Source organism: Urocitellus parryii, chromosome 11 (genome assembly GCF_045843805.1).
Source record: "Urocitellus parryii isolate mUroPar1 chromosome 11, mUroPar1.hap1, whole genome shotgun sequence".
NCBI classification, from domain to species: domain Eukaryota; kingdom Metazoa; phylum Chordata; class Mammalia; order Rodentia; family Sciuridae; genus Urocitellus; species Urocitellus parryii.
Genome location: NC_135541.1, coordinates 17,501,077 through 17,511,165, shown reverse-complemented (window position 1 = coordinate 17,511,165; position 10,089 = coordinate 17,501,077). Strand labels below are relative to the sequence as shown.

Here is a 10,089-nt window from a genome sequence, read left to right as displayed (position 1 = left end):
TCTGGTATTGTGATTATATTGTTTTATATTAAAAAAAAAAAGAAAAGAAAAGAATTTTTTTTAATTTTATTTTTCCCCGTCTTGCAAAGTATAGTGACCCCTGTTTCCATTAAATTTGAATAAAGACTATTTTTGCTTGACAAAATTTCATGGTGCTTGAATCACAATTGCATTTCCTGAGGTAACTTAATTTCTCCTTCCTTAACAAAAAGTTTGTCATGGCTGTTTTGTTCCTTGGGCTAACCCATGGTCAGCACTTCCCAAGGATTTATCTTGCTCTGCAGAATAAAAACAAGTTTCCCAGAATTTATGGTTCTGGGATTCAAATTCCAAAGAAGCCATTTGGAAAATCAGCATCACCAGTGAGTTGTCGCATAGAGTTGTTTCTTTGGTGCTTTGGGTTGAACTTGCTATGAATCTTCACTTTCGTGATCAGCATACCATCCAGCCACCCCAATGTAAGATCAGCATTCGGAGTGCTTTCTGTAGGCTGGGTACCATTCCAGGCACTGGACAGGTGGGTTGAGCTTGGACCATATAAATACTGAGAACCTGTGGGCCAGATACTGACTGGTGACCACCAGTAGTGTTCATGTCTAAGCCAAGAGACTTCTGAACAAAACCCCTAGAGGTATTGTTTTACAGTGCTAGGAATTGAACCCAGGGCCTTGCACATATGATAGGCAAGTGCTCTACCACTGAAGTAGTTCCCAGGCTCCTTAGAGGGTTAAATGCAGTGCACTGCGTCCTCTAGACAACAAATCAAGTCAAGGATAATAATAACATTTGAGGCCAAAGTTAAGTAATTCTTGGCACCTCCTCATCCCGCATAGTCTAGTCAAACAAAGACCTTGAAAAACTAAAAGGAGAAAGTATAAGGTTGGTTCATTTGCCACCAACATCTATTATGAGCTAGGTGTTTTTAATGTACCTTATTACATAAGCCCATTTTAAATTATAAAGGAAAGCTCAGAGAGGGGATGTAGCACAGCCAGTGATAAAACTATGATTCTCTGGTTCTCCCTTGTAAAACATGATTTGTGATACTTACAGGAAGACATGACATTTGAATTTACAAAGAATGAACCCAGATCAAAGTCAAGCAGGATTTCTCTACTATCTGCTTTTCTTTAATAAAAAGTTCTAAATTGCTGCAGGACAATACCATTAACCCAAGAACACCCATTTGGCCAAGCCCAGGTCATCCCAGTACTGGATGCTAAAGAATAAAGAGAGTGGCTCATTTAGTTTCTTCAGTGGAAAACAATAAGCATTAATACCCACAAAAATACACACAGTAGGAAATTTCCCAAACAGGAAGCAGCCAAAAGCAATCCAAAGGTCCATCTGAGGTGACCCTTTCTGGATGCTTAGCTCTACACAGGCCTTTTTCACACATAACCTTTCACCATGTGGCGGAAAAAAGAACAAGCGCCACAGACAGAAAACAGTCACCAGCATGGTTGACTGAAATCACTTTAAATGCCAATGGCGTAAACAGACTGTCAGAGTGGGTTCTGAAAAGCAAGACCCAGCTTTATCCTGTTTACAAAACCCATTTAAGTACAAGGACAGAAGGGCAGCCAGGGCAGGGGCACATGCCTGTAATCCCAGCTGCTCTCTCCAGAGGCTGAAACAGGAGGATGGAAGTTCAAGGTCAGCCCAGCAATTTAGCAAGCCCTTAAGCAACCCTGCCTGAAAATGAAAAGGGCTGGTTCAGTGGTTAAACACCCCTCCCCAGTTCCACCCCCCAGTACCAAAAAAAAAAAAGTCCTTAGTGTTTATGCACCTATAGCAAAGCAAAGCCTCAAAGGAAAAGGGGGAAAAAAGACAGATCCATCATTAATTGGTAATTTCAGTCACCCAATATTAGAAACCAGTAGATCCAGCAGGCAGAAAATCAGTAAGGATGTATTTGAACTGGATAATGCCATCAACCAACTGGGTCTCACTGATGTTTATAAAACAGTTCATAGAACAGCAGAATACACCTTCTTCAATTCATACGGAACATTCATCAAGACCATTCTACCCCATGCACCTTAACAAATGTAAAGGAATAGAAATCACACAAAGGATGACCTCAGATTTCAATGGAATTAAACCACAAATCAATAACAAAGATAACTGGAAAGTTCCAGAACACTTGGAAATTAAACAACATGCTTTCAAAGGGGGATTCTCAAGAGATTAAATATTTTAAACTAAAACTTAACAAAATTATGGAATGCAGCAAAAGCAGAGCATAGAGGAAAATGTATAGTATTGGATGCACATACTAAAAAAAATGAACAGTTTAAGCTTCCTTTGAGAAACTACAAAAGGACAAATTCAAAGTAAGAAGCAGAAAAGAAATAAAATTAAGAGCAGAAATAAATGAAATTGAAAAAAGGAAACCAATAGAGAAAACCAAAAGCTGATTCTTCAAAATGATCCATAAAATTGATCTTCTAGCCAGGGTAAGGAAAAGGAGAGGAGAGGAAGGAGACACATTACTAGTATCAGAAATGAGTTAGGCCATCACTACGGATCCCAGGGACATTGAAAGGGTAATAAAGGAAGAGTATGAGAAACTCTATCCCCACAAGCTTGATATACTAGATGAACTGGACAAATTCTTTGATAGATACAATTTACCAAAACTAACATGAAGAAACAGATGATCTGAACAGGCCCATGTCAGTGTTAAATAAGATGAAGCAATAATTAATAAACTGAAACAGTACCAGACCAGACCACTGGGTTCTTCCAAACCCTTGATAAAGAAGAAATACACCAATTTTACAATCTCTTCCAGTAAACAGAAGCAGAGGACTCTTCCTAAGGAACTGAGATTGGCATTATCTGGTACCAGAACTAGCAAAGGCACCACAAGAAAGGAAAACTGCAGATGAATATCTCTGATGAACATGCATACACAAATCTTGAATAAAATGTCAGCAGATACAATCCAATGATATAAAAGAGGTATACATCATGAACAAGTGAGATTCCAGGCATTAAAGCTGGCTAAACATTCAAGTCAATTAATGTGGGCTGGGGCTGTAGCTCTGTGATAAAGCACTGTCGAAGCATGCACAAATCCCTGGGTTCTCTCCCCAATACTGTGTCCAAAGGGGAAAAACAAACAAACAAACAAAAAAAAAAACCTTAACAAAATCCAACAGCCACTCATGATTAAAAATAAAAAACAGGGCTGGGGATATGACTCAATTGGTAGAGTGCTTCCCTTGCATACCCAAAGGCCTGAGTTCGATCCCCAGCACCACAAACAAATAAAAAATAAAAAACAAACCTCTCACTACAGTTAACATACTTGATATTGGGAAACTAGATGCTCTTCACTCAAGATTAGGAACAAGGTTATCAGGTATGGATATCCTCTCTTTCCACTCCTACTCAACATCAAAATACAATAAAAAAAAGAAAAAACCAGAGGAGGGGAGAGTATATAGATTGGAAAGGAAGAAATAACAAGATGACAGAATCAATCATCTTTATAGAAAATGCCAAAGAAAACCCCCCTAGAATTAACAGCAAGTTTGCAGGACATAAGGTTAACATACAAAAGTCAATTGCTTTCCTAATATGCCAGCAATTAACAATTAGAAATTAAAATTCCTAAACTCAAAAACACATTAGCACCCCCCAAATTTAGCTATAAACCCAGTGAAATACGTACAAGATCCATATTAAAAAAAAAAAAAACTTTGATTAAAAAAAAAAAAGCAAATATCTAAATAAACAGGGTGACTTTTCATGTTCATGAATAGGAAAACTCCTTACTGTTAAAAGATTCTTTCCAACTTGAACTATAGAATGGATGTGTTCTCCATCCAAATCCTCGCAAGTTAATTTTGTGGCTATCAGCAAACAGATCTTAAAATTTATGGAAAGACAGGCCAGGCACGGTGGCACACGCCTGTAATCCCAGCAACTCTGGAGGCTGAGGCAGCCTCAGCAAGGCGAGGTGCTAAGAAACTCAGTGAGACCCTATCTCTAAATAAAATACAAAAAAGGGCTGGGGATGTGGCCCAGAGGTTGAGTGCCCCTGAGTTCAATCCCCAGTACCCCCCGCCAAAAAAAAAAAAAAAAATTAGGGAAAGGAAAAAAATCTATAGAGTTGCCAACCCAATATTAAAGGAGAAGAATGAAGTCAGAGGACTGATACTATCCAACCTCAAAACTTACCTAAAATCTATAACATTCAGAGCTCTGTTAGCCAGGCATGGTGGTGCACACCTGTAATCCCAGTGGCTGGGGGCGGGGCGCAGGGGGATGAGACAGGAGAATCCCAAGTTCAAAGCCAGCCTCAGCCACAGCGAGGTGCTAAGCCACTCAGTGAGACTCTGTCTCTAAATAAAATACAAAATAGGGCTGGGGATGTGGCTCAGTGGTTGAGTGCCCTGAGTTCAATTGCCAGTATCCCCACTACGGCCAAAAAAAAAAAAAAAAAAAGAGTCCTATTTCTAAAGAATAGATCAATGAGGGCTGGGGTTGTGGCTCAGTGGTAGAGTGCTTGCCTAACGTGTGAGGCACTGGGTTCGATTCTCAGCACCATGTATAAATAAATAAAGGCCCACCAACTACTAATAAAATATTTTTTTTTAAAAAAATAGATCAATGGAACAGAACAGAAAGCTCAGAAATGAACCTACACAGGAATAACCAACTGATCTTTGGCAAAGGAGCAAAAGCAATTCAATGGACAAAGATAAGTTTTCAACAACGTCGGAACAGGACATTGACATGTAGAAAAACATATACCTTTCACAAACTTAACTCAAAATTCATAGACCTAAATATAAAACACAAAACTGTAAAACTATTAGAAGAAAACAAGACCCAGGTGCAGTGGTGCCTGCCTGGAATCACCCAGCTGCTTTGGAGGCTGAGGCAGGAGATGGCAAGTTCTAGAGAACTTGAGACAGATTCTAGAGACCAGTCTCAGCAACGGGTTTGGCAATAATCTCTCAGATACAATACCAATAACACAATCCATGAAAGAAAAGTTGATGTCAGACTTCATTAAAACAAATTTTTACTTTGTAAAAGACATTGATAAGAGCAAAAAGGCAAGCCACAAACTGGGAAAAATATTTGTAAGTCACATGTCTGAAAAGAATTTATATCCAAAATATATAAAAAACTTTTTTTTTTTTTTTTGAACCAGGGATTGAACACAGGGGCACTTGACCACTGAGCCACATCCTCAGACCTTTTTGTATTTTATTTAGAGACAGGGTCTCACCAAGTTGCTTTGCACCTTGATAAGCTGCTGAGGCTAGCTTTGACTCATGATCCTCCATCCTCCTGCCTCAGCCTCCTGAGCCACTGGGATCACAAGCATGCACCACCATGCCTGGCAGAACTCTAAAACTCAACAAGAAACTGACCGACCTAATTTAAAAATGGGCAAAAATATGAATGAACACTAAAGAAGAGACAACTGACGGCAAATAAGCGTATGAAGAAAGCTCGACATTATGTGTGTCGTTAGTTAACTGCAAATTAAAATAATAATGAGATGACACCATACATGGATTTAGATTTTGGCTAAAATCCAAAACACTGACCACCCTAAATGCTGGTGAAGAGGTGGAAAAACAGGATGGGAACACAAAATGGTACAGCTGCTTTGGAAGACAGTCTGGCAGTTTCTTATTAAGTTAAACACTCCTCTTAGCATGACACAGCATCTCCTCCACCTGAGTGAACTGAAAACATCTACACAATAATGCATTCAAATACTAACATCAGCTTTATTCACAACTGTCGAAAGTTGGAAGCAACCAAGACGTCCTTAGATGAACAGATGAATGAATTAATCACCCGCAGCGCAGCGCCAATGCTATCCCCACCTTTCTCCCGGGGCCACCAGCGTGGTCCCATCCATCCATGACCCAGGTGTGTCTCTCACCTCCTTACCTGAGTCCCAGCAGCTCTCGGATGGGTCGTGCTCAGCATGTCGAGTGACGTGGCTCTCTTCACCTGCAAGGAGAGGCCAGAGAAACAAGTGAACCCCGGGTCTGGCTCTGCTGTGGGAAGCACCTCTCCAGCACTGTTTTTTATTTGTGTCACGGGAAATGGGAGCAGTGGAATATTCTTGAGCAGAATGAGGGGTGCTGAAGATTCTGCCAATATCAGGGCTGTTCCCCAACCTGCTCCAACACTACTCAGCTGCCGGCCACCACCTCAGGGTGGAAGGCCAGTTTCTCACCTCACACCGGGTAGGCACCTGGAACTTTGAGAATATGCTGCTCTGAAAAAAGACCAGACGAGGGCACCAGAGAGATGGTCAGTCCCCACCACCGAGGCCCACACAGTCCCCCTTGCCCACAGCCAAAGCAAAGTCCCTCGCCTGTTGTTCGTTACCAGCTGTGTCTGTGATGGGACCCCAGGAAAACCGAAGAGGGGCTCTGAGAAACCCCTTGGGAGGGAGCGAGAAAACAGGCTCACAAGAGGGTGGCCAGGTCCTCTTGCGGGGGTTTCTCTGCACCGTTCCAGCTGGCGGGCGCGGGTCTGTTTCAGGTGGGCTGAGCCTGCGGGGGAGTTGTAGCTCCGGTAACCTCTGCTCATCCAGTCCCATCATTCTAAAGTGCAAACCTGGCCATGTCCCTCTCTTGCTTTAGAACCTGTCGGCCCGGACTGGGTGGCGCACGCCTGTTATCCCAGCAGCAGCTTGGGAGGCTGAGGCAGGAGGATCGCGAGTTCAAAGCCAGCCTCAGCAATGGTGAGGCACTTTCCGCCCTTCAAAAAAAAAAAAAAAAAAAAAAACACAACTGACTGTAGGACTGGGAATGTAGCTTGGTGGCACAGCACCTGCCCAGCATATGCAAGGTCCAGGGTTCAGTCCCCAGCATCACAAACAACACTGGCTGTGCCTCCCGGGTCGCCTCAGCAGGAAGCGTGGCAGCCCTGCTTTGGAGCAACTCTGGCTGAGGGCAGATGACCACAGGATTCAGTCTATGCCGCTGTGGACCCACAGAGACTGTAGAAAGATGGGCAGTGACCAGAGCCCAGGGGAGAGAGGGAGGGATGACCAGAGAACATGGGAGCCGGAGAGCAGTGAAACGGTCTTTGGTGGTACATCATGACACACACATCACAGCCCCAGATGTCATTGTCAACATGAGTTTCCAAGACAACAAACGCACCACTGTAACTAACCAAGATGAGGCGGCAGGACTCTGCCTTCCCATTCAATTTTTCTTCAAAAAAGTCAAGTCTATTGTTTTATTTTAAAAGGTGCAAGGAGTGCATCTAACGACTCCTCAGTTTTCACAAAGTCCCCTGCCCTGCCTGTCCTTTCGGTGATCCCACTATATTCTGCAACCTGTGTACTAAATTAGGGCCGGTGAGCCAAGGCAGGTGGGCTGAATCCAGCCTGCTACCTGTTTTCATATGGCCCTTGAGCTAAGAATAGTTTTAACATTTTTAAATGAGTGAAAAAAAAATCAATAGAATGTTTCATATGTAAAGATGACATCAAGTTCCCAGTTCAGTGTGTGCCACAGCCCCGGCCATGCTCATTTGTTAGGGACGCTCTATGGCAGCAGAGTGGAGTCCCCACAACAGGGATTGAAAGCCTAAAATCTTTGCCAACCCCTGTATCAAACAATAAAGTTAGGCACAGATTACACACAATAATGAGGGCAAAGGAAAGGAAAGAGAATTACTTTAAAACATTAGTTAACCTGGTACAATGGGGCATGCCTATAATCCCAGTGATTTGGGAGGCTGAGGCAGGAAGAGCACAAGTTAGAGGCTGGCCTCAGCAACTTAGACCCCAAAATAAAAATAAAAAGGGTTGGGGCTATAGCTCTGTGGTAGACACCCCTAGATTCCATCCCCAGTGACCCCAAAAGTAAAATAAACATAACACACCAAAACACGAGTGCAGCAGAGGCTATGGTCCTATTTTTTTAATACTTTTTTTGGTTGTAGGTGGACACAATCCCTTTATTTTATATATTTATTTTTATGTTGTGCTGAGGATTGAACTCAGGGCCTCCTGTGTATGAGGCAAGCGCTCTACACCGAGCCACACCCCCAGCCCCCCAGGAGTGAATTTTAATGACATGCAGGTAAATAGCTCAGTGACCTGCGGAATCATCACTGTGTTCTTGGGGAAGGGGCTCCCTGGAAGCTGAAAGAGGTCCTTGGAAGATGGGCAGATGGAAGCTGTTCAAGAGGGCCGGAAGCAGGCTAGGGGTCAGGCCTTGGGCAGGAGGGTCCAACCTACTGGAGAGGGAGGCTCCAATTCCCTCAGCCTTAGTAAAAGGGTCACCGTCTCCCCCAAGCACACCAAGGCAGACTCCCTAAAGTAGAGGTTGGGAGAAGAAGTATCAAAAGGTCTGCTACACACCTGCAAAAGTTGGGGTCACATTCTAAGAATGACCCCAAGATAAACCAACATGGAATCAATTTTCTTCACAAGCTGCAGTCTCTCATTTTAAATGCTAAAATCCAAATAAATTAACTCAGGCTTGGTGCAGGGACACCAGCTACACAAAATCAAATCCCAGGATGGTACACACAATATGTCTTATTTCATCACCAAGATGCAAGGTAAGTCAAAGAAAAGCCACCCCAAACCCGGCCCAGTGGTACATACCTCTAAACCCTGGAGGCTGAGGCAGGAGGACAGATGGTAGGTTGAGGCCAGCCGCAGCAACTTAGCAAGACAGTGTCTCAAAATAAAATCAAAAGGGCTGGGGGATGTGGCTCAGTGGTAGAATGTTTGTCTGGCCTACGTGAGGACTTGCATTTGATCCCCAGCATTGAGGAGGGAGGAAGGGAGGGAGGGAGAAAGGGAGGGAGGGAGGAAGGAAGGAAGGATGGACAGAGGACAACTTTTAAAATGAGGGCTGGGGTGTACTCAGTGGCTTTGTCTAGCAGGTGAAAGGCTCCAGATTCAATGCCCAGCACTGGGGGCGGGGGGAGGGGAGTGGAGGGGAGAAAGGAGGGGGAAGGGGAGGGGAAGAAAGAAGAGCCACCCTGGCACTTGCACCTCTCGGTAGAGCCCTTCCAGGAGGGGGTGGCCTCCGGTGGGGGTCAAACAACATGGACAGTCAGGACAGCACATTTCTAGTGCCCAAACCGGAAACCAACCGAAGCCTTCCCGACACAGGGCGGCCCCGCCGCGCCGCGTCTCTGTGCCAAGTTCCGCGGAGGGGAGGGGCCGGCTACCACGGCTACGCGAAGCAACGTGGGCGAGTTTCACCAATATTGTTTAAAACACTCGGTGCCGCAAGAAAGCAAACACGCATTCGAAAGTGGGTGGGGGGAAAAAAGAAAAGAAAAAAAGTGGGTGGGCAAGGCAAACCCCGACTCCTGCCAGCAGCACGCTGCCCGAGCCCGGCTCGCGAGCGCACGTGGGCGGGCGGCCCCGGTTCTCCACCGGGCGGCGCTGCCCTCCGCCCTGATTGGAGGACTCGGGCGTACGGCCTACGCGATTGGCTGATTTCAGAATCAGGGTGGGCCAAAGGGAAGGGCTACAATTTAAACGACTACAATTGGATCCAATTAAGGCTGAGTACTGTTTTTTGAAAGTGAACCATCTTCAGACTCTATTTCTCACAATAGGAAGCAGCCAAACAAATGAGCCCACACTCCATCCCCACACACAGAAATCTTCAAAACAGGCCAAACTAAACGGTTGCTGTTTTTACACACTGCAGCTTTAGGCTCAGAAGAGTGCACACTTGGGTGCAGGGAAGAGGGGCGGGGGTGGGTGGGGCTTCCTGGGCAGCTTTCTAGTCCTCGCCGGGTCGAGACCCTACCTGGCATTTGTTTGATGAGTTTAAGGAGCTGGACGTTCAAGTTTATGCAGTTTCCCGGAGGTGTGGAATTCACAGTAAAACAGCCTTCCAAAAAGCAAGTGGAGATTTAATCTGATTCCAAAGAATCAAAATTCCTTTTTTTGTATAAAATATTTATCCTTAATTCACACTTCCCAGGCAACGTTGGTGTTTTTTAGAGAGTGATTATAGAACCCTGGGATATTCCTAAAGAAATGCAAATTGGAACAAGTCTGCAGCCTTGCCTAACACCTGGTCTCTATTAGGAACCCAGTGCAGCTGGCCT

General features: G+C 44.4%; 1 long non-coding RNA gene across 2 annotated transcripts; it reads right to left on the bottom strand.

Annotated features, from left to right (window-relative positions):
* Window positions 1-31: 31 nt before the first annotated feature.
* On the bottom strand, window positions 32-9,078 carry LOC144249096 (uncharacterized). 2 transcript variants are annotated; one of them, XR_013342157.1, is made up of 3 exons: window positions 8,618-9,078; window positions 5,929-5,991; window positions 32-552 (listed from the first exon to the last, which is right to left on the bottom strand). It is a non-coding gene; the product is annotated as an uncharacterized LOC144249096 (long non-coding RNA). The 2 variants fall into 2 exon arrangements; XR_013342156.1 differs by lacking the exon at window positions 8,618-9,078 and adding an exon at window positions 6,460-6,738.
* Window positions 9,079-10,089: the final 1,011 nt, after the last annotated feature.